Below are 25,032 nucleotides of genomic sequence, written 5' to 3' on the forward strand. Positions count from 1 at the left end.
TACAGGAATATAGGCCAGCTATGAATTGCAATACATGAATTTTTGACTTGTACAGATTAAACTCTTAAGTGACTGGACACTATTAACAAAAACAATAGGGGTTGGTGTTATGGCAAATTTTCCCATTCTAAATTTGAAATATAATTATACAAGAAAAAGCATCATATTATTATTAGTTTTTATTTTTCACTACCACCTCCTCAGGAGTGTGAGAAAAGACCATTTAAAATATTTCCCATTTCCATTATACAACTCTCCTTTTAAGAACTATAATTATTCCATTTTAAGTTGGATAAAAACGATTAACCTGTGGGGTTCACAGACTTCCACTTCCCTAGTCTGCTTAGATTTTTGTTCCCCTTCCCCCTGTTCCACTCTCTGAAGACAGGCAAAATTCCATGAATGGATTCCAAGGAGAAAGACATTCCCAACCAAAGGAACCCTTAGGAGCTGAGCACAAGGGAGACAGGACGTGCTCAGAGAGTCTTGTGAGCGTGTTGCAGCAAATACTGCGACGGGAAGGGTGAAGGGTAAAAACAGGTGGAATGAATGCGGATAGTCTGCTCACTTAAAGAGAAGGAGACTTCTGAGAGTTTGAGGCACCATGTGTTCCTAAGATTTGCTTGGGTCTAAGTATCTGTAGGACATAAAAAGTAGGACATAAAAAGTAGGACATAAAAAGAGACATGAGCGAAGATGATATTCCATTCTCAGCACAGAGTATATAGGTGATGTGATGGCTGGTTTTTATGTCCACTTCATGGACCTGTGTGAAGGTATGGGTGGAAGCCAACCTCTCAATCAGGACACAGCCTAATGATGTCTTATTGAGGGTGTGGCTTTTTAATAAGAGTTATTATGGAAAACTTTTCTTTATTTTGCCCCGCTTAGTCTTACTGCTTGCCTGGATTCTGCATCTGGCTGTGAGGCCAGTGGCCTATGTGTTCTGCTGACCCTGGGCACCACATGCCCTGCCTCGTTCCTGAGGACTTTGGATCGCTACTCTACACTCCCTGGCTTGTGGTCTCTTGTTTCCTGCTTCATCTTTCTGTTTCCTCGGCCACCAGTTTTGTGAATCAGGGGCTCCCACTGACCTCTGGCCCATGGAGCTGAGTTGGACTAGACTGAGCCACTTCCTTGATATAAATTTCTTTCTTGATGTATATTTCCTTCTTATACATATATGAGTGTCACTGGTTTTGAGTCTCTAAAAAACACAGCAAGTCAGATGTTGTTTCTAGATCAGATTGGCTTTAGGGCTTATAAAATGATTATTTCAATGGTCTTTAAGTGTTATCATTTATAAATATCACTTGGGTAGCTAGAGATTTTGGCACACTTGCTTTCAGCAGACTAATTCCAGGGGTGGTTTTTTTTCCATTTCTTTTAGCCTGGTTGTATAACAAAAGAATCAAGAATATGTCTCCTTTTAGCCAAACAGCCCACCCCCACCACCAACACCTGGAGTCCATAATCCAATAAGGATTTTTGTACTTCCTGATAGCACCAAAAATTTGTTTGCAAGCAAACATTAAGAACTAGAAGTGGTAGAGTTTAAACACTAAAATCTCCAGAAGAATACGTGGATTCTCTCCACATGTGAAATTTAGGAAAACTGAGAATGGGCTCAAAGGGCTGAAAGGAACCAAATATTGTCTTCCTTGCTAATATAGATTCCTAGTCATTTGATAGATTATATCTTCAGTCCAAAGAAATAATAAAACCAATTTTAATGTAGATATGGCTTTTGGAAATATAAAGTCTGTATATCACAATGCTTTATTCCTGTTGAATTTTAATATGTATGAAAATTAAACTCTGCTACTGCACATGAAGATTTCATAAAATATTTATTGCCAGATCAGCCTTTGTTGAGAATAACAAAACATGTGAAGTATGCAAATTATCTATCCTATGGTTAAAAGAAAATGGGGCTGGTGAGGGAGCAGGGTTGGTGGACATACTTCTAAATTTGCTGCTGGATTGCAACACATTTGAATTTTGAGCCACCATTGGGTACAATATTTTTAATATGTTTAATTGCCTACTGTGTTAAAAGAATAGTACAATTTTTTTAAACAAACTGTGAAGTACACTGATTGGCTGTAATGCAGATCCAAATTATATTTAATTTGCAATGCAGGAGACGTATGCCTTGTAGTTAGACAGACTCAAGGAATACTCTCTTGGCTCCTGCAATTTCTTTACTTACTAGTTGGGTATTTTGGACTACCCAAAATACTACGTTGTTTCTTAGGAGTAAGAAGTGATATAATTCCCCTCTATGATTTCTAATAGATATAAATTATTTTTGAGATTCAATAATATCATACCTGTAATGTGTCTAGTACAGTGCTAGGAGACACCAATAAATGCTAGTGACATCACATTACATGATTTTCACCACCAAGCATAGTTAAGTTATTCCCAATATGGAACATGTGCTATGTGTAAAAGATACACAGGAAGCAAAGCTTGCTAGGATGAGCAGGAAGATTCAAGCCTCAACTGTAACAATAGATCAGTTTTAGATGATTATTCAGGGACTAGCAAATTCTCGGATCTCTGGAGGCGACAGATTTTAGAACAGATAACAAATATACTCTCCCTCTGCAGTCCTCACTGTGAAGAAAGGTGTGCGTCCATATGAAATAAGCCATAGTCTCCTACTTTGTAGGAGACTCCAAATAGTGGAAATAAAACCGGCGTGTTCATTTAAGCAGTGAAGATACTCAACTGTGTTAAGGATATTTTTTTACAGAGATTCCCTGCCTGCTCCCGCCGCCCCCCCAGGTAACTGGTTCTCCTTTACAAGACTACGAACACTTACACACTTAACTATTGTCGTTCTTGTTCAGTGTCATTGATTTCGACACACACGTAGTGACCCAAGCACAACAAAATGAAATAGTGCCTCACGGTGTTCCTGTCTCTATCTTTCCTTTGTTTGAGCCCATTGTCACAGCTGCTGTATCAACCCCTCTTGTTGAGGGCCCTCTTCTATCCCACGCCTGCTGTACTTCTCCTGAGATAGGCCACTCTTATTCACATGTTAAAAAATCATGAGATAGCATCTCACTTCTCTCCAAAGGAGTGTTCTGGTTGCGCATCTTTCATTTCTTAAAGCCTTTAATGGTATACCCAATTACTTGTGAACACCATCATTCAAATCCATCCGTTGTTCTCTAGTTTTCCTTATTCCCTGTCCGGCACATGAGACAATTCCATTTGTTGTTGTTAGGTGTTGTGAGCTCGGGGCCGCCTCACAGTGAGCCCATGCACAACAGAGCAAAGCGCTGCCAGGCCCTCCCCATCCTCACCGCGGGGTTGTTTGAGCTCCTTGTTGCAGCACTGTGAAGCCAGGCTGCCCAGGGCCGTCCTCTGTTTTCAACTTAACTGAGCCCGATGTCTTTTCCCAGGGACCGGCCTCTCTCGATAACGTGCCCAAAGTATGTGAGACGAAGTCTTATCATTCTTGCTTCTCAGGAGCACTCTGGCTGTCCTTCTTGCAAGACGGATTTGTTGTTTTGGCAGTCTAGGGTACTTCCAATATTCCTTGCCATCAACGTAATTCAAATGCATCAATGTTTCTTCCGTTTTCCTTAGTCGCTATCCGACTGTCCATGCATATGAAGCAAATAAGAAGGCTGTGGCGATAGGAACTGGAAACACTGGGAATCCAGGACAGATGAGCCCCTCAGGACCAGTGATGAGCGTGGCGATACCGGGAGGGTGGAGGGAGGGTGAGGGAGAAAGGGGGATCTCCATATAACCCCCTCCCTGGGGGACGGACAGCAGAGAAGTGGGTGAAGGGTGACTTCGGATGGTGTAAGATATGACAAAATAATAATTTATAAATTATCAAGGGTTCATGAGTGAGCGGGCAGCGGGGAGGGAGGTGAAAAATGAGCTGCTACCAAGGGCTCAAGTACACAGCAAATGTTCTGAGAATGATGAGGGAAGCAAATGTACAAAAGTGCTTGACACAATAGATGGATGTATGGATTGTGATAAGATTTGTACGAGCCCCCAATAAAATGATTTTTTTAAAAAGAAGACTGTGGTTTGGATCAGCTAAAAGGAACACCTTTGCACTTTAACACTTTCAATGGTATTTTTCAGCGATTTGATCAGTGCCTAGGTCATTTGCTCTCTTACCCCTACTTTTATGGGTGTTGATTATGGATCCAAGTTAAAAAAAATTCTTGACAACTTCAACCACTTTCCTGTTTATCATGATGTCATCTATTGGTCCAGTTGTGAAGATTTTTGTTTTCTTTCTATTTTGGTGTAATCTGGATTCTGATCTTCATTTATAATGACTACAAGTCCTTTGGGCTTTCAGCAAGTAAGGTTTGTTTTCTGTGGTTGCAGGTTGTCCAATTGTAATGTTATGTTGTTTTTCAGATAAGTCAGATTTCTTGGATTATTTGTTCAGTCTATAGATTGAATATGTACAGTGAACAAGTATTGTAAAAGTATAACCCTGGTGTACATGTTTCCTGAATTTAAACCAGGCAATATCCCTTGTTCTTTTTGAAAGATTGTTTCTTGGTCTATGTACAGGTTCTTCATGTATAGGTTCCAATCACTTAGAATTCTTCAGTTTCTTCATCCTTGGCTTTAACAGTTGGTGGACCGTCCTAGTGATCATTCTCAGAGGCACATGGTTACTACCCTTACTGACAGCGTTGCCCTTCAGGACAGGCCCTGAAATGTTCTTTTTGCTGATAAGGATAGTATTCTCTTCATTTTGTTATTCTTGGCATAATAAATATTATTGCTTCTGATTCAGTGGGGCCCAAACCAGTGCATTTTAGCTCACTGAGGGCTGGCATATCAATTTTCAGGTGTTCCATTTCAGTTTTGAAGGTTTCCAGCGTCTCAATTTATAATTTGCTCATTTCACATTTGGATTATTAACATTTGTTTGCTGTGGTTTCTTCTCACTTTGAGTTGTGCCACAGCAGCCAACAGAGATCTTAAAAACATGTTGTAATTCTAGTCATTAAGATCAACTCTATTTCAAGGAGGCAGCACTTTTCCTGTTATACATTGAATGCCTTCCACACTAACGTGCTGCTCTTAAAAAAGATTCCGCGATTATTCCTAAGGCTATTTTTCCAGAAGTGGCCCACCCATTTCTTTGAGAGTCTTAGTCTGGAAGCTCTGTTGAAACCTGTTCACCACGGGTGATCTTGCTGGTATTTGAAATACTGGGGCATTGCTTCCAACATCAGTACAAATGGACAGATTTCAATAACAATGGCTATCAGTTGCCTCTAACTCACCGAGGCTCCTGTGTATCAGAGAATGGTGTTCCATAGGGTTTTCAACAACTGACTGTTTTGGCAGTTGATCGCCAGGCCTTTCTTCTGAGGTGGAGTAGGCTTTGAAACCTTCAACATTTTAGTTAGCAATCGAATGCATTAATGATTTGCACCACTAGATATCCAGGGCTATATAATCTGAGATCTGTTGAAATAGAAATGAGGAGTGAGGAAGGATTAGTTATTAAGTTTAATAAGAGTAAACCTTGACTATTTTACTTTAGGAAGCCTTAGTTTTATGAGTATAGAAATCATGTATGATTCGTTCTCCTTTGTATATCTCTGTCACCTGCTCCAATGCCGGTTATGTGCGTGATACCCTAAAAACATTTGTTAGATAGTTTCAATTCAAGCATCTTTTGTTATTGACCTGATTTGAACTCTTCACCAGTAATTTTTGTTGTTTTCCTATCAGCTTGAAACATGCTATTTCCTGTGGTTGGAATGGCATTTTATTCCTCTCCATAGTTATTTTTTCAAGTCCCAGAACAAGTGAATCTCTCTGCCCCTTTGCAGTCTGAGTCTGTCACTTGGTCTTCTGTGTTTCCACGAATGACTTTATTAGCCGTTTTGCTTTTCTCCTACAACTCTAGGAGTTCCTAAAATCAGGTTCAAATTTGACTTACCATATCTTTGTAGTCTATCAAAAATAACAAAGCCTCTGCTATTGAGTTGCTTCCAATTCATAATGCCCTTATAAGAGGGTTTCTGGACTGTAGATCTTTATGGGATCAGACAGCCTAGGTTTCTCCCTCAGAATGACTGCTGGGATGGAGCTACTAACTTGGCAGTTACCAACCCAATGCCTAACCCACAACACAGGGCTCCTAACACAGTGCCAACCTCTACAATTGTTCCATAGATGATTACTCAAATGTAATAAACTCAAAAATCAAACTCAGATTAGGATGAAGTGATAGTAGATTCCTACTGTTCCATTTGTAAAGAGTACAATTCTGGCAATTTTGCTTGTTTGAAAATACTTTTAATCAAATGAGGTAACACATGAAATATAAATTTAATAAAAAAGAATGATCAAAATATTTATTGAGAATGTGTAGTGTGCCAAGAACTAATCTAAATATTTCCATATATTAATTTACTTAATTCTTATAATAACCCAGTGAAATAGGTAATATCATTATTTTTGTTTTATAGATTGAAGAACTAAGGCACAAGAAGCTCAAGACATTTGCCTAAAAGTATCAGAGTCAGTGAGTGGCAGGGTAAAGGTTTGAACCTAGAACAATCAAGTTTCAAAACTTGTAGCCAGGATCAATTTGCGTGGCTGTCTCTCCTGGTGTGAGCTATGTGTGTGAGCCTCAACATAAATAATTAACTGCTTCTCTTTGGCTTGTTCATTTAATTGCAGCTGCCATTTTTGTTGGTACAGATGTAATTACATACTATTAAGAAATAGTTCTTTTGTTCTGATGGAAGCAATTACTCTATCATTCAGAGTAGTTATTTCTAACCAATTTCATTTTTCTTGTTTTACTCAACTCGGTTTTTAGATTCTTGACTGCAAGTGTCCTCTTTATAACCTTGTGTCACCCCGGAGCTCACTAGCTCAAGGCTTGGAACGAAGTAGAAATTCGATGAAAGTTTATGACGCAAAAATGTTAATGTAGTTTATCTGCTGAATCTTAAAACTCTTGTCAGATGATATGGACTTTTAATGAAATCCTAAGTGAAAAGGAACATAGCCCATGACGGAATTGAGATAAGACGGAGGATAAAATATATGTTAGCCTCTGTGGAAATGGTTCATAAATGTCAAAACCCTGAAAAAAAACCTTTGTGATTATTTTCATTAGCTATTACTTTTTATCTGAATTTTCCGGATAATCGGGACTCTTACGTTACCTCGAAGACGATACTTGGGATCACCCTTCTGTACCTTTTGGCAACATTTTCACTGGATCCCATGGCTGCTTAGGAAATTAGAGGTTTACCTGACCCTTTTAACTTACACTTTGAAGAACACAGGCTACGGAAAAAATTCTGTGCACTTTGTTGTGTCTTTTGGGTTTAGCCTCATTCATTCGGACTGCATTTCCAGAATCCCTATGAAGCGTTCTGTTCTCAGAGAAGCCAGCCAGCCAGGTTGACCTATAATATGTGTGTGCTGGTGCTCCTGTAACAAAAAACCCACAAGGGGGTGGCTTTACCAGACAGCTATTGATGTCCTTACCATTTATGAGGTGACACGTTTGAATCCACTGCTCTCTCCCTGTCAACTCTGGGGCTGGATTTAACAATTGACGATGGACCTGTAAGAGCCCCTGCATGGGACTGAGAGAAGAGAGAGTGTATAGACAGCTGAGGGGAGTGAGTACTTTTGTTGAATTTTTCTTTCGAACAGATTTTCTTCATTAGCAAGAATGCATGTCCCTTCCACTTCATTTTTAAAGCAATACTGAGAAACAGTTAAAAAAACACACCTTTAAAGCCAGTTCTTCTGTGCCTTTGAAGGAAACCGTTATGTGAATATATATTGTTATTTTTGACTAATCAAAGGGGAAAATGATAGGCTAACATCAAGGACATTGCTTTTGATAATTTTTTAAAAGGTTATGCATGCTATCTTTTATTCTGCAGTCAATTAGACTCTTTCATTTTAAAATATAAAACTAGGCCTCTGATATTTTTTTCTTCCTAATGGCATCTTCATACCATGAAAAATTGCACATATTTTTTCCAGTGAATGATTGGAAGAGATCCACCATCCAGCCATAAACACTTGTAAAACCACTGTATCCTTGATTTGGCATTTTAAAGTATTGTAATTAGTGTGGTAATATGTTTTTGAACTCTATACTAGTTTAGAGTATTTCCAAAAATACATAAATAAGAGTTTACCCTGAAGCTTCCTAATTAAGCTAAAGCAATGCTATTTCTTCTTTGACTTTTGCATAGGACAATTGTCAAAATCCTTTCCATGGTGAAAACACATTAATTTGAGACTGGAACAGACTTGGATAATAAGTTGGCTTTTTAAAAAATTGATTTATTGATGATTATCTTTTGGCTCATAACTAAGACACAGCACAGACAATGAGAAGGAAATAAGATAAATTTCAGGAAACTTTTATCCAAATTGATCATATGTTTTAAATAAACTAATTGGAGCCAATGTGCCAACTAAATGCAGTGCCTTATTGAGAACACTCAATTATTTTCTTTATTGGTAATGACAGAGATTTAGAGTGGCCAACAATTACAGAAACAATAATCATAATAGTATTTTATAATTCTCTTTTATTGTATCATAAATAAGCATATGAGCCAATGTTTATGAGATGTTTTATGAATAAAGAGATTATTTTCACTCCAGTTAGTGTCAGAATTAATTAAGATTATGGATCATATATTTCTTGGAAGATAATCAAACAAATGCAGCAGTGAAATTTTTGTCTTGGCCATGAATTTTCATGATGAACAGAATTGGGTCAGAAGCACATGCATTTGAATAACATATGATGTGACTTTGTTTTGTGTCCCCAAGCTAATAATGCTTGACAGATTTGTTAAAACTATTATTTAATTTAGGAAAACCAGAGATCTTGTAAACAATACTTAGTTTCCTAGTCAGGGATATGATATTCTTCTATTTATTCAAGTCATCATTTATAGCTCTAGCACAGTTTTCAGCTTCAGCCTAAGCCAGGTATATCTCCAGAACTCTGACAGGCATTGTAGTGTCTGAGAAATTGATGGGGTAGTCTCCCAAGGCTTAATTGCACAAGAGAATGATGCATCTCTTGGAAGAGAATTGATTCTCAGGGAAGAGGATGTCAGGCAACAAGTTAAATCAATAACAAATCCTTGGCCATAAGGAGGGAGCAGGCAAGACTAAGAGATCTTAATAAAGGACAGTATTTATCTCCTATTGTAGCCATATTTCCCTTGTCCCATTTCTTTTCTTTATATTCAAATTTCTTAGAGTGAAGTCCTTATAACTAAAAGGAGAAAATACTGTGTTTCCATAAATTGCTTATGACACTGGGACACAACGTTGGTTTTTTTTGGTACTGTCCTAACAGTTTCCAATCCCAGGATGAGAGAGGGAACCCAGCAAGTCTTTCTCGAGAATACAAGGGTCCATGAACTCAGAAGCTGGGCAGATAATCAGGACTTGAATCAGTGCACACAGTGGAAGTGTACAACCAGCCCATTGGAGGTGGTGGTTGGATGGAATACTCATTCCTAGGGGAAGTGGTATACCCATTAAAAGAGGTGGAGTGCTAAGAGGGTATGATTGGGTTAGCGGAAGGATAATAACCCTAGAAGGAGCAGTTGGTGGAAAGGGGAGTGGTAGCAGAGTGGTGATCAGATTAGCAGTTCCTATAGAAAACAGCTCACCGACGGTACTGGGCACAATATTGAAGGATTTTCATTTAGTCTTTATGGTAAAGGACCTTGGGAAATCACATCCACACAGGTCATCAGAAGAGAAAAGAAAAATTGCCATGTGGTGTGGCTGACTTCTCAGCTCATGGGAAATATTCCTTGGGAATTCCCAGAAATCATTAAGTGGGGTGGAATGGAGCAAGATAGGGCAGGGTTGAATTTTACAGAAGAAAACATTTCTGAACAAGCAGGTGGGACTAGTCCCTGTGCACGTGAGCTATTGATATGGGTGAAATGCCATTTTGTTTTGTGGGCTCTAAGCCTCTAAATAATGTCTCATGCAATTTCTTTCATATTGTCATTAGATGCTGTTGAATGGGTAATCTATTCCTGGTGATTGACCTCATGTATAATAATTTGCCATATTGCCCAATTCTGCACTGCTCTTAGAATTAATAAATCTGGGTACATTATTCCAACTATTTCATCAATCATATTGAGGGTTTTCTTGACTCTCATCTCTACTAAGCATGATGTCTCCAGTAATTGGTTATTTTCCTGATGACACTTCAAAGAAAACAAGAAGAAAGTATTGCCATCCTCTTCTAAATTTTAATTTATACATCCATTTTTCAAGGTCAAGGAAATAAGAAAATGATGATGAAAATATATAAGTAAGAAACACCAAAAATTAATGGAAGGATGACATATGGATAGAAAATGAAAAACAAGATGTTAGATTTAAAAGGAAAAATATAAACTGTGAGGATGAGATTTAAGATAGATGCTATAATTGATGTAAAATTAAGTTTTGACTAGAAAAGAAAAAATATGACAGGTTACATAATAATGTCTTTATATTTTAGGTGTTATTGCCTCATTTTGCTGTTGTAGTATCATACTTTAAAAAATGGTTTCCTTTACTAGTGGTATCCATACATACATCATAAATAAGTCAAACTACACAACATAAGAGCATAAATAAAAGCTGTTGCTATTACATTTCTAGCTCATCCACACACAGGTTTATTTCAAATAAAACTTGTTTTGATCAGTGAATGACTGTAGACAAGTTCTTTCAGTAATAATGGTGTCTTAGTCTTGTTTAGAGCCTTCATTAAAAGGTGCATTCTCTGGTCTACTCCAATTCATAAGGTAGACTGGAGGTCATGATAGTGGGGGGAAGGAAGCACCAAAGAACTAGAGGAAAGTTGTGTTTCATCGGTGCTGTACTGCACCCTGACTGGCTCATCTCTTCCCTGTGGCCCCTTTGTGAGGGGATGTCCAATTGTCTAGAGATGGGCATTGGATCTCTACTCCACACCCCCCCTCGCCCCCATTCACCTTGGGTATGGTTTTGTTCTGGGTCTTAGATGCCTGATACCTGATCCCATCGACACCTCTGATCACACAGACTGGTGTGCTTCTTCCATGTGGACTTGGTTGCTTCTCAGCTAGATTTATTTATTTATCTTCAAACCTCTAAGACCCCAGGTACTATATCTTTTGAAAGCTGGGCACCATCAGCTTTCTTCACCACATTTGTTTATACACCCATTTGGTCTTCAGCGATAATGTCAGGAAGGTGAGCATCACAGAATGTTGGATTATTAGAACAAAGTGAGCTTGTGTTGAGGGGGTACTTGAGTCGAGGTCCAATGTCCATCTTCAACCTTAATTCTTAACATATAGATATGAGTACACAGCTACAGATAAGCGCCCGCAACACAAGGAATGCAGGATAGATAAAACCTTCAGGGCCAACAATGAGAGTAGCGATACCAGGAGGATTAGAGGAGCGTGGGGGAAAAAGGGGGAATTGATCACAAGGATTGACATATAAGCCCCTCTCAGGGACAAACAATGGAAAAGTGGGTGAGGAGTGACGGAGGATGATGTAAGATATGAAAATAATAATCTATAACTTATAAAGGGTTCATGAAGGAGGTTGGGTGGGGGAGGGAGGGGAAGAAACACGGAGCTGATATCAGAGGCTCAAGTGGGAAGAGAATGTTTTGAAAATGATGATGGCAGCACATGCGCAAATGTGCTTGATCCACTGGATGAATGTGTAGATTGTGATAAGAGATATAAAAGTATTCAATTTTTTAAAAAGGTACATTCTTAATAGGGAGTTGTGAAGGGATCTGCTGAGCTAGTTAAATCCAAGTCAGAGAGATCAGGCCAGGAGGCTTTTGAGAATACCAGGGAGGTAATCTTGGTACATTTGATGTAACAGTCATGAAGACTATTAGGAAAAAGATTTAAGATTGTGGAAAACTACATTGGTGAGAAAACGCTAGGAGAATTGAACAGATATACATGTTTTCTAATCAATGATGTACTTGTTCATTCTTTGAGAGTAGGATGGGTCTTTCTCTGAGAATTTCATTGTCACCTTATCCTCAAGACATGATCTTGTCCCTTCCGAATGTTTTTGTTCCTCAAACTCAAAGAACCTTGAGGAATAACATGGTTTGGGCTCCTCACATATGCCCAAACTTTCACTTAATGTTGTGTAAGTTAAAGAATGAAAAGTGATTTGCATAAGGGTAAAAGAGGTGGAAAGAATGCTTTCAGCAGTTTAGAGATCTAGTGGTGGATATATAGAACAATGATAGCGTCATGTTTTGCTCTTTTTAGTTAGTAAAGTTTTCTGTGATTTCATAGCAATTCTTTTTGACTTACCCTTAGGTCAGAGTGTCAGTATACTCCCCATCAGAAGTACTTTTAATAATATGACATATGTTGCTACATTCTTTTGGTCTCTGAATTTTATTGGCTGAAGATTCATCCATAAGTGTGAGACCCTAGAAAGATCGTAGAAGGTGTCTTTGTAGCAGTTCTGGCTTGGGTCAGTCTTATCTCTGAGAGTTGCCAATATTATAAATAAATATTTATATATGATATATATAAATATATATTTTTAATAATTGACGATACCAAGCCATTGATTCACCCCTAAAAAAGTATGGGTCCTGAGAATTTAACTATGTCTATGCAGTCTTTTTATATTATTAAATATAGAAAAATGGGTTCATAAATATACACACACACACACATATATATATATTTATTTAAGATTAGGAAAGGAAAAGAAGTCAGAAGGGCCCAATAAAGACTCTCAGGTTGATGGATACCTAATGATTTTCAGAAAATGTCCATGATTGGATATGAGGAATGAGCAGGACCATTGTGATTGTGGTAATTACATAACGTCATGTCACTTTGAAGACATATAAAAGTGTAGGAGTGGTATTCAACTGACAGGTCACAGGCTGATGGTGCCTCCTGGTGAGCTCTCCCATAAGGAGGGATCAGGGAATCTTCCCCTCTTTCTCTGCTTTACCTTCCTGCTTGCTGGCCACCCTGAGAACTGCTGGAGTCCTGCCGTGGTTTCCACCCACCTTAGATCCACACGCCTTTGCACGCACTGACCCATGATCTTTTTTCAGTCTGCATCATTTCATGTGGCTTCATAAGTCTGGAGAGGGACCTGTGGATTAATATTGGACATATGGACTTGAATTGGATTGGGTTGGATTATGTTCTTGATGTGTAATTCTAGAAATAAACTTCTTATATACATATATGTGTGTCTCTGAATTTGTTTCTCTAGTCAACTGGGCCTAACGTAATGGTTAAGGAGTCTCTGTTGAGGCTTTCCTGGGTGGTTTTCTGCCACTCCGAAATAATTTCTTTAATAGGATTAGTACATGGCTGGTCCAATGAGGTAGAAGTTAAAGATGTCCCAATTTTTTAAAACTTTTCTAATCACTCTATAATTCTTGATCTTAACTACCACTCAGTTTTCTCTCTAAGAGCCTTCAGAGGGTTTGACAGTTTGATAGAATATTTCAAAGAAATCATAGACCTTCAATAAAAATGTCTCAGGTAGTTGTGGAGGCTGGCAAGTCTTAAGTCAGAATTTCAGACACCAGATAATTATTTTTTCCCCCATCAAATCTGGTTATTGACTCACAAGTCTACAGAAGCTGTTGAGTCCCATCAGGCTGCTGGTTCATATCCCAAGAGTTTGAGATCAGATGAGGCAAGTCAGATGCAGTTTCCTGAGCAAGAGAGCAAACTTTTCATAGGTCCTCAGTGCAGGTCAAGGTGTCTGTCCAAGTACTGGGCCAGAGGTTCTCTTTTCTTTCTTTTTTTTTTTTAATGGCATATACTTCACATGCTATACAATTTAATTGTTCAATGATATTAAAAAGATTTATATAATCACCACAATCAATTTCAGAACATTTTCTTCTCATACTCTTTGTTGTTTGCTCCCCATTTCTACCATCCTTCCTTGCCATGCCCCTATGAAGTTACTGTCCCTATGGACTTACCTATCCTGCATTTCATATATGTAAAACTTAAATTAGTCATTTTTGGCATAGTAAACCTTGTAATTGCTTGACTCAAATGGCCAGGGCCGGTCTATTTTCGCTCACTCATGCCTAGGGATCTTTATGCATCATATTTCACTTCGGATGGCTTCAAGTTGCTCAAGATTCAGATTTTGTATATTCCACATTCCTGTTATTGATAGGTGTCTGCAGTGGTATTTTTCTCATTTTGAGTCGTTCTTCAGCAGCAAAGAAAGGTCCTCCCCACTTTACTCCATCCATGTCATGAAAGTCTACCCTACTCAGTTTTGTTTTGAATGCCTTCCAACTCTGGGGCTTCAACTCCCAGCAGTATAATTTGACAATGTTCTGCTGAGATTCATGAGGTTTTCAGTGCATCTCCAAAACCCAAACTCACTGCCATTGAGTCATTACAGATGCATAGGGACCCTATAGAGTGTTTCTGACACTCTCATTTTTAACAGGAGCAAATAGTTTCACTTTCTCCTCCAAAGTGGCTGGGGTATTTATCTGACTGTTGGCCTTTTGGTTAGGAAGCTAATGCTTACCCAACAGTGTCAGTGGGGGTCCTTTTTCAATGGGTAAGTCCTCAGAAATAAATATCCCTTTCCTATTTTGTAATCGGCTCTTCGTTTGGGACATCTGCTGAAATCTGTGCACCATCTATGACCTGGCACTGGTATTTGAATTAGTCCTGGCACAGCTTCCAGTTTCATAGCCACACACAGGCCATCATAGTATGATAAACTGACAGACAAGTGATAGTGCTTGTTATGGAAGTGGTAAACATATTTGAAAGTTGACAAAATGTCTTTTATAATTTCCCTTTGTGTTTCAAATTCTAAACAGCCAGCTAAAATATGTCGTTGAGTTTTAGATGTAGATTTTCTGCCTATTATTAACACTTCTCTAGACTATTAATCAAAATACTCTGATAGTGTTTCCTTTTTTAAGATCAGCCTGACTTTCTTGGATAATCCACTAGTATAGTTTCACAAAAGCCTTCTAGGCTCGATTCTCTACTGCAGTGTACTTGCACATTAGGGGCTTTGTGATAGTACCGTATTGTGGACTGATGTTTGCTTAGCTTAATTTTGCTGTGTAGGTTCAAAACCAAGTTGTGACCAGCATGAAGTCCATGTTGGGAGCTAGTTCATTTGAAAAGAATTAAGATCCAGTTGAGAATTAGCTGATAAATACAAACGATTTGCTTAACTGAGTAAAGCATGTAGGGGGAAGTCATTTCTTATAAGATTTTTATCCTTTAGGTTTAATATTCATGAGTGGTGATCCATGAAAGAGTTCACTTAGGAGGTTCTAAAAAATACCAATTAAATGACAGTAGGAATTTGTATCTACTGTAGCTATTTTATGGCAGATCACATCGTGGAGCAATTTACCCAGAATTAATGTGCATACACCTACTCAGTCAGTATACAAGCAATAGCAAGCTCGTTCCCAGTAATCTAAGCATGAATGAATACATTTTCCAAGCTTCTAAAGCACAGTGCTTTGAACAAACCCAATGAGGTCCAACTCATGTTGAGAAATGTTTGCCGAGTTTCACTGTACCGAATCTCAAGACATCGTTTGAGTAGGAACCAACTTTGACTCTGATGAAATCCTTAAAGTAGATGCTGACTCTTATTCTAGTCTCAGTTCTAAGAACTGGAGTTTCTTTAATCTTTTAGTTTCATTAATTGCATATATAAATGTCCCTAATCACTTGTGTCTTTGCCAGGACCTGATGAAGCATTTTTATTAATGTCATTTAAAAAAGTGAACTTGCTCATCAGCTAGGCATTTTAAGCCTTAGATTCAAATCACCTTTAATTTTCTCTCTTTTGAAAAGTGGGGGTGAGAGTGAAAATTAGAGTCTCAAGATCTCTTGTTTAAGCTGAGATTTAATGATAAAGAAGGACAAGCATATACCTTTTACAATACAGTGGTCAACTATTCTCAATTACCTGCAAAAGTAGGGCACGTGGAAATAGATGGACGAAACAAACTCTTACATCAAAGAAAACTGTGTTGATTAGTAGGCTCTAAAAAATTGAACCGAGATAGCCTAGCCTTAAAAACAATTCCCTTTTTTTCCGAAGTTAAAAGTGATTTCAAATTAATGGATAAACTCTGGTATAGTTGGAATGAGTTAGAAAAAAGCAAAAGGTCTTATGAAAGAAAGCTGTGTGGCGATTTTCTAAATCAAAGCAATCCATTTTGTAGCATATCAATTATGGGTCTGAGAGTGTGGAAAATCTAATTTAGGAAACTAGAAGCACTGACTCTGAGCAAGATTTCGGTCAGGAATTTCAAGGGGGCTCCTCAGAATAAAAATTTAGGCTCAAGGTGAAATTTAATTGCCAATTTGTTGTTACTGTTAGCTGCTGACATTTGGCCTAAGATTCATGGTGACCCCCACCCATAACGAAATGAAGCAATGCCCAGTCCTGCATGACACCCATAACCCCCTGTGCACCAGACATTGTGAGGACTTTTGTTGTCTAAGTTTTAGAAGTAGATCACCAGGCCGTTCCCCTTCGTCTTAGCTTGAAAGTGTTGTTAAAGCCTGTTGGGCATCTCAGCAATCTGCAAGTATCCAGGGATGGGTCGGTGCTGGCTGCACCTAAGTGCATTCACTAGGAATCCAATCGGGTCTCTTGAATGGAAGCGGAGGCCTCTACCCCAGAACTGCAACTGGACCTCCAGGGCTTGGCATTTGTGAAGGGTCCCATGCCTATATTTTAAGAATATGGACTAAGAATGAGGAAAAGGAGATGTCAGGGCACCGAAAGAAAATACCAGATGGAGGACTAGGAAATGAAGGATGAAAGAAAGGCTCTGGCAGATTCACCCAAAAACTTCTTAAGAACCTGAGACTCTATTTAAATTTTAAAATAGAAAGGAAGCAGCCTTACTTCGTAAAATGAGACAGAAATATTGATACGAATTACAATGGATATAGGATAACAGTTGTAAACCTTTCAGCTTTGAATTTTTTTGTTGACACCGTGTGTTTGGGGCCATGAAAAGCATGCTGTAATCAAGGGGGAAATCGTGCTTTTTGAGGTAAATGGATTTTGATACAATTATGGGAACACTTAGGTCCCAAGTGGATTTCGGTCGTACGATTGTCGAGCTGAGGTCCATTTCTTTAGAGTCTTACAGCTAGACAAGTCCCTACCAGGAGGTAGCATATACTGCAGAACAGCTGCGGTAGAAGCTTCCCAAGAGATCTGAGAATCTGAAATGTTTGTGGGTGATGACATATGTCTCATGGACCACAAAAGGATTTAAACATGTGTCAACTGATCTCTACAATCACTCCCTTAGCCATTTTCTGTTGGTTTTTTATTTATAGGTTGATTTCCACACATCAAAAAGAATAAGAAGGAAAACCAAAAATAGGCTAAAGTCTATCTATGGGTGTGTTAGTCCGGGTAGACTAGAGAAACAAATCCATAGAAACTCATATGTGCATAAGACACAGTTTTATATAAAGGGCAATTGTACATGAAAAAAGCACCCCAACCCAGTCTAGTCCAGGCCCATAAGTCCGATATTAGCCCATATGTCCGATACCAATCTCTATAAAGTCCTCTTCAGACTCATGAAACACACACAATGACATCGAATGCAGGACGATGAATGTCGGGATCCAGTGGCAGTGTAAGCATCTCAGCACTGGCGGGGTCTCTACATGGCTTCTCTGGCTTCAGAGGTCTGGCTGCATCAGGGTGAATCCATGTGGCTTCTCCAGCTCAGGGCACTAGTGTAGTTCCAGGTGTCCTGTCAGCTGCAATTTCTCCCAGGGAGTGAGCAGAGAGTCTCTCCCGCCTCCAAGGAGGAAAGACCAGATTTCCCAGAATTCTTAGGAGAAGGCCATGCCCACACAGAGGTCTCATTGGCTATCTCTAGATTGACAAGCTAGACTCCACCCCTCCATGCTTAATCCTCAAATTGACACCAGATTAGGCAACTCCCACAATGGGGTAATGTAGGAAGATCTCTATGACACTGAAGTGCTTCCTCTCTTATTGTGACATGTTTGTTCTCCGTGGCTTTAATATGATCTAAATTCTGTGGCTATTGACGACAGTCTGTTTCTGCTCTCCCAGAGCGTGCACCAGTGACATTTGGTGTATATCATGGCTTAGATCTTGCAATCATCATTTTCATCAAAAACTATACTTATTCACCTACCCACATCTCTGCCTTTAGTCAATCCAACCCTCAAGACTCTTCAAGAGCAGCTGACCTTTGTTGGCTTTTGTTCATCCTAGATTCAACTGACTCTGGACATCTTGGAGAACTCATTTCACAGGATTTCCGCATGAAGTCAGAGGCTCTCATATGGAAAGGCTCTAGTCCCTTAGAGACTCTGAGTTTTAAGGAGAATGCTGACTCTGGCTTCATAAAACAGAACATTTAGGGGTGAGAAGAAGGGAGACTAGGAGTAACAGGTGGAAGGGGGAAGATTGCCCCCTAGGGATCAATGAATTCAGAACATTGAATTGAATGCAGTCACTCACAAAATGTCTCTTTATTTCTAGTGTTTGTTCTCGCCCCCTTTTAATTGCCATTCTTCCACAGTCTTTATAGACATTCCACTGTATAACTCTGTTTTATTTCTCTATGCTGAGTAAGCAAATAACATGATTGGCTCATAGGCAGAGTGACCATGGAAGTTGTGGGTGTTACAAATGGTTAATCCTCTAACTTAAAGGCTGGAGGTTCAAGACCATTCAGAGGTACCACACGAGGAAGGATTGGTCTCTGAGAGATGAGCCATCGACACCCATGGGGTTGCCTTGAGTCCAAATCGACTAGATGGCTCATAGTACAACTCTCATACTTCTGTAATCAGTCACTCTCCAGAACAGGTATATAGTTGACTGAGACTGTAACCTTTGACTCCCCTCAGAAGCCAAAGTTCTGATTGGACCTTTTTTATTTTGTGAAAGTGAGACAGTGCCCAAGACTATGTAAAACTGCTAGATGACCTAATTGCTTGGGACAATACCAGCTCTGTCTTTGCACTATTTCCCTTTTAAGAGTTGAGTTCAGAGGGGTGATAGAAAAACAAATTAGATGTCTGGGTGAAAGAAATGGTTTCAACCAGATCAACCAGTTTGAGTATACCTAGGTTGGGCTAATATATATTCTGTTTGACAGTTTGTTCTCCTGGCATCCATTTTAGGGCCACAAAAATCCTGAGACCATGCATAGACCAAGATCTACCTCCAAACCATCTCTTGGCTTCATCCAATCAATTTCAGAGCCCCTCCTCCTATTGAGACTGTCCCTCAAAATTCCTTACGCATATATATGGATACATACATACATAATGTTGGGCCTGTTGGGAGCCATCCTTGTGACACCAGTCCTGCTCTGCTCCTCTGCTTGATCAACCAAATAAGCCTTTACTTTCAACCGTGTTGTACCTCTGTAAGCCTTGCTGAACAATACCTGAGAGACTGCTATGATAGAAAACCAAAAAAAAAAAAACCAAACTCATTGCCACTGATTCAATACCAACTCATAGTAACCCCTTAGGATAGGGTAGAACTGCCCCTGTGAGTTTCCAAGACAGTAACTCTTTCCCGGAGTAGAAACTACTGTTTTTCTCCGGAGGATGGACTGGGGGTTTCTAACTGCTGACCTTAGCAGTTAGCAGCTCAAAGCAGAACCATTACACCAAGGCACCTTAACAAAATTAATCCATGCATTGCTGAGTAAACTTGTCTGCAGCGATCACAGAGCCCTGCTTCAATGTTTTGTTTGGAATCAACCCGGCATGCATGAACTGGAACCCTGGTAGCAATATTTGTTACTGAAGCTCATATTACTAAAATGAAGGTCACCTGATTCTTTTAGAAAAAAACATTTTAGAATTTCTTTTAGAAAATGAAAATTCTAAAATAAACTTTAGAATTTGTCTTAGAGAAAAAAAGTTTCTAGTTCTCTTAGAGAATGACATGTGAATAATGTTACTGTTCTTTCTTTTTTGTGTGTGTACAAGAAAGCGTTTCATATACAAGAGCAGTTGAATTTAGAGAAAACACCCCAGCCCAATCCAGATCAAGTCCATAAGTCCGATATTAGACCATATGTCCGATACCAGTCTATAAAGTCCTCTTCAGTCTCACGTAACACAGGCAATGATGCCAAATGCAGGAAGATCACAGGCCAGTGGGTGGGAAGTCTTCTGGATCCAGTGGCATACTAAGCATCTTAGCACTGGCAGGGGTCTCTACGTGGCTTCTGCATAATGTTACTTTATATTGGACATCAGTCATCCAAAATTTGAGAACTGCTCTGCACTGTGAGTGCTTTCATATACGAATCATGCCCATTAGCTTCCTCTGAACACATATAAGGTGTTTTTGATTCTAAACCTCTGTACCTTTCACTTGTCATTGTCTTCCTTCTCAAATCTACCTATCCCATGCTGACTGACTCTTTGGGGCTGGTCTTTCAATGTCTTTTTATTTCTTAGCCACTTGAGACTTTGATGACCGTTTCTCCCACCTCCCATCTTGACAGCCCTTGGATTCCAGAAGGTGAGACAAGAAAACAAGAGACATTCAGAAAAGAAACAATTGCGTTAAGAAAATTAGTGGAAAGGTAGAATTGGTATTCAATCTTAAAGATGAGTAGAGTTTCAAAAGGTGGGAGAGGAGAGAAACAGGCTGCTCAGACTGAGGTCAGAGGATCAAGCAGCTCCTGGACTTCAGGGGCCATTTTCCTGCCTCTCTCATAGTACTGTGCGAAGTATACCCAAACAAGCAATAGCCTGATAAACGTGCACTTGAGGAGGCTGATGACTCCTAGGGACCAAGAGAAAGACAATTGCCAGAAATAAGATAAATCTGTGGGCTAGGAAGAAGGGCTTTTTTCTTTCTTTCTTTTTTTTTTTTTTGAGAAATCTAATATTTTAAGTTCACTTACATCATGATAGAAAACTAGCTGGATTAATTGGTTTCAGCAACTTGTAAAAAGGAATCCATCTACTGGAAGCTCTTATGATAATGGGAGTGGAGGTGGCCAAGGGGAGAACATTTCGCTCTAGATCACATAGCATTTCAGGGGAATTTTCTTATTATGTTCTATGTTTAAGTGTATATCCGGTATACTTTTGCCTAAAAGGCGGAAGTCAGCTTAAATGACCTTAAAACAAAATATTACTTTCTGTCCAGAATTCCATTGTCTACTTCATAAAGGACAGGCTGCTTAACACACAAATTCCCCATTCTAGTCTATTTAGAATATACCAGTACTCTCTGCTCTAACATTCTTCTTCTATTTTTCAGCATTTTCTTTCACATCACCCCCTATCAGCATGCACTATCAAAACAGAATGAAGGGTGAGGCTGCGAGAGATGTCAGAGGGGCATTTCTAAAGCTGATTTTTTAAAAAGCCAACTGTACTTTTCTCTGTTAGTAATTTATTTTCTCCCCTTCAGACCACACTAGTGTGGGAATTAATCTTGTGCTATCTCTGATCATGTATTTTTTGCAAGTTAATATTTAAGGATTTCTCAGCATTGACCACCAGACATCCCAGAGGGTTTAACAGTTGTTTCCAGCATGTGAAAAAGTTCTTCCATGTAAACATGGATTTGATCTTTGTAGGCCTCTCCTGAGGACAAGCAATACCTCATGAATTGATCTGAACCTTCTGCCTCCAGAATCGTTTAATCTTTGGTAATAGGAAGAGGTCTACTTGAAAATACTGTCTGAGAATCAAATGAAGTTTTAAATTTATGAATCAAGACAATGAATTGTCTGAATATATTATCAAATTATAAGTTACCAATTTCTCATCATTACTCCCTTTTTAAAATGAAGAGATAATGTAATTTATTCATTAACTTTTCTTTTTAATATAATTTTACTGGGGGCTCTTACAGCTCTTATACCATTCCATATATCAATTGTATGAAGCATATTTGTATATGTGTTGCCATCATCATTTCCAAAATATTTTCTACTGGAGCCCTTGGTATCAACTCCTCTTTTTACCCCTCCCTCCCCACCCTCCCACCATCATCACCCACATTTTTGTTATTCATCCCCTTTGGGGGTGACGGGCTATATATCCAACCTTGTGATGGGCTCCCCTTTTTCTGCCCCCTTCCTTCTTCCGGACCCTCCCCCTACCCTTGTGATATCATTACTCCCTCTACTGTTCCCGAGGGGTTTATCTGTCCTGAATTCCATGTGTGAGGGCTTTTATCTGTACCAATGTGTACTCTCCAGGCCACCCAGATTTGTAAGGTAGAACTGAGTCATGGTAGTGGGGAGAAGGAAACATTCAGGAACTAGATGAATGAGGTGTGATTCTTTGGTGCTATCCTATGGTTTGGTTGAATCATGCCTTCCTTTTAACCCTTCTGTGGGGGATATGCAATTGTCTACAGATGGGCTTTGGGGCTCCACTCCAACCATCTCCCCCCTTGTTTGCATCGATAGAGTTGTTTGTTTTGGATTTTTTGATACATCATCACTACCTTGAAAAGAAAGTCAAAAAACAACAACCACAACAATAAAAAACTACTTGCCAAAAAAACCCTACAAAATACTACCAGTTAAGCAAGGGCTTGAGATAAAGGATTTCATCAAAGCCCCATCGATTATTTGAGAGTAGGTGGTCTTTTACCACACATTTTTCTAGTCATATTGGAGAGAGATATTATAATACCTTACTTGAGCTTTTGAAAATGAGGTAGTGCAATCAATAAAACTAACAAATATAGAAGGGTAGATTTAAAAGAGGAATTGGTTTTAAATGGGGAATAGAAGATAACCCTGCTTCCCCAACCCCAAATCTGTGTGCTTTCTTGGTTTATTGTCCTTTATTTTTAATGTCTTTTGCTTAGATTTCACTCGGTTTCCATTTCCAGAGGCAGCTATGCTATCGCCATTGTTGTGCTGCTGGCGATGGCTTTCAAGCCGAAGGTCGCTCTGCCAAAGCGTTTCTTCTCCCTGAACATACTTGAATGCAGTGAGTTCCCCTCAATCCGATACAAATAGAATTTTACTCCTTTAGAAAGTAATAAGTGATAAGTAGATAGATGGTATCAGGGTTTGAACTTTGCCTCACAAACATGTGATTTATAAATTTGAACCTTTACACTCGGTTATAATTCATTTGGCAATCTGTTTTATTTGCTATGTTAATGATGCAGTATGGATGTTAGGTGTTTTCGAATACTCCGTTTTGATAAATTAAAGAGCAGAATAAGCAAGCAAAGGGGAAGAGATGCCATACCACATGACCACCAAGAACTAAGAAGCTAAAAACAGCTAAGGATCCCCCCCCCCCCGAGCCAATACAGAGAGAAACATTTCCTATAGAGAGGGTGGCCTGAATTTGGACTTCTAGTCTTCTGGTAGTGTAGTGGGTTACACTTTGAATTGATAACCACAAGGTCAGCAGTTCAAAGCTATCATTTTCTCTGTAGGAGAAAGATGAGGCTGTCTACTCCTCTAAAGATTTAAAGTCCGAGAAACTAAAAGGGCTGTTCTAATCTGTCCTACAGGGTTGTTATGAGTCAGAAGCAACTTTCTGTGTCATCAGGCAGTGAGTTTAGTATTTGTTTGAGCCTCCTAAACGAAGAATCTTTCAGTTTTGCAACTTGAAGCTTGACATTTTTCTTGAGTTCTTTCAATCTAACATATGCTGAGCTTGATCTTCCCTTTTGTTTTTAAGTTTAGGTCTTTGCACATTTCATTGTAATATTTGGCTTTGTCTTCTCTAGCTGCCCTTTGAAATGTTCTATCCACTTCTTTGATGTCATCATTTATTTGGTTTGCTGCAGTTACTCTATGAGTAACTACAAGTTTCAGAGTCTCTTCTGATATCCACTTTGATCTTTTCTTTTGTTCCTGTCTTTCTAGTGAGTGTTTGCTTTCTTTATGAATGATCGTCTTGATGTCCCTGCACAGCGCATCAGGTCTTCTGTCATTAGTGTTTAATGCAGAAAATCTGTTCTTGAGATGTCTTTGAAATTCCAGTGGGATAGACTTAAGGTTTTATTTTCACTTTTATAGACTTCTTTCAGTTTTCTTCAGCTTTAACCTGAACTTGCACACGAGCAATTGATGGTCTGCTCCACAGTCAGCTCCTGGCCTGGTTTTAGCTGTTGAGCTGGAGCTGCTCCGTCATCTTTCCGCGGATGTAGTCAATTTGATTTCCTTGTATTCCATTCAAATAAACCCATTGGTATAGTTGCCTTTTGCGTCCTTGAAAAAAAGTATTTGCTATAAACAAGTTTTTGGTATTGTAAAATTCTATCATGCGACCTCCATCTTTATTTCTATCAGAGTCTATAGCTTCCCACCAGTGTTCCTTTCCTCTGTGTTTCCAACTTTTGCATTCCAATCAGCATAATTAGCAATGCATCTTGATTGTATGTTTGATTAATTTCAGACTTAAGGTGTTGGTAGAATTAAATCCCTTCATCACTAGTTTTTGTGGTTGGTGCATAAAGTTGAATAATTGTTGTATTGATTACATTTCTTCTTTTTAAAAAAAATATGGAATGCTTCACAAATTTGCGTGTCACCCTTGCACAGGGGCCATGCTAATCTTCTTTGTATCATTCCAATTTTAGTATATGTGCTGCTGAAGCACATTGTATTTCCTTGAAGGCGGATAGATATAATCCTATCACAGACAGCATTGTACTTCATGATTGATTTTGCAACGTCCTTTTGCTCAGGAGTGCCACACCATTACTTTTCATTGTGTTCTTCCTGACATAGTAAATCATATTGTTTTCTAATTCTACATGGCCAGTCCATTTCAGCTCCCTAATAATAAGGATATCGATCTACATGCACCTCATTTCATTTTTGACCCCTTCTAATTTTCCCAGATTCGTGCATTACACATTCCAAGTTCTGATCATTAGTAGATTTTTGCAGCTATTTCTCTTTACCTTGTATCATGCCCCATCAGATAATGAAGATCCAGA

General features: G+C 39.0%; 1 non-coding gene across 1 annotated transcript; it reads right to left on the reverse strand.

The window, feature by feature from the left end:
• Positions 1-24,586: 24,586 nt before the first annotated feature.
• On the reverse strand, positions 24,587-24,689 carry LOC115872267. The gene has a single exon (XR_004047771.1). It is a non-coding gene; the product is annotated as a U6 spliceosomal RNA (small nuclear RNA).
• Positions 24,690-25,032: the final 343 nt, after the last annotated feature.

This window comes from Echinops telfairi, unplaced genomic scaffold (assembly GCF_000313985.2).
Source record: "Echinops telfairi isolate 266 unplaced genomic scaffold, ASM31398v2 ScPeMD7_7421;HRSCAF=8459, whole genome shotgun sequence".
Classification (NCBI taxonomy): Eukaryota; Metazoa; Chordata; class Mammalia; order Afrosoricida; family Tenrecidae; genus Echinops; species Echinops telfairi.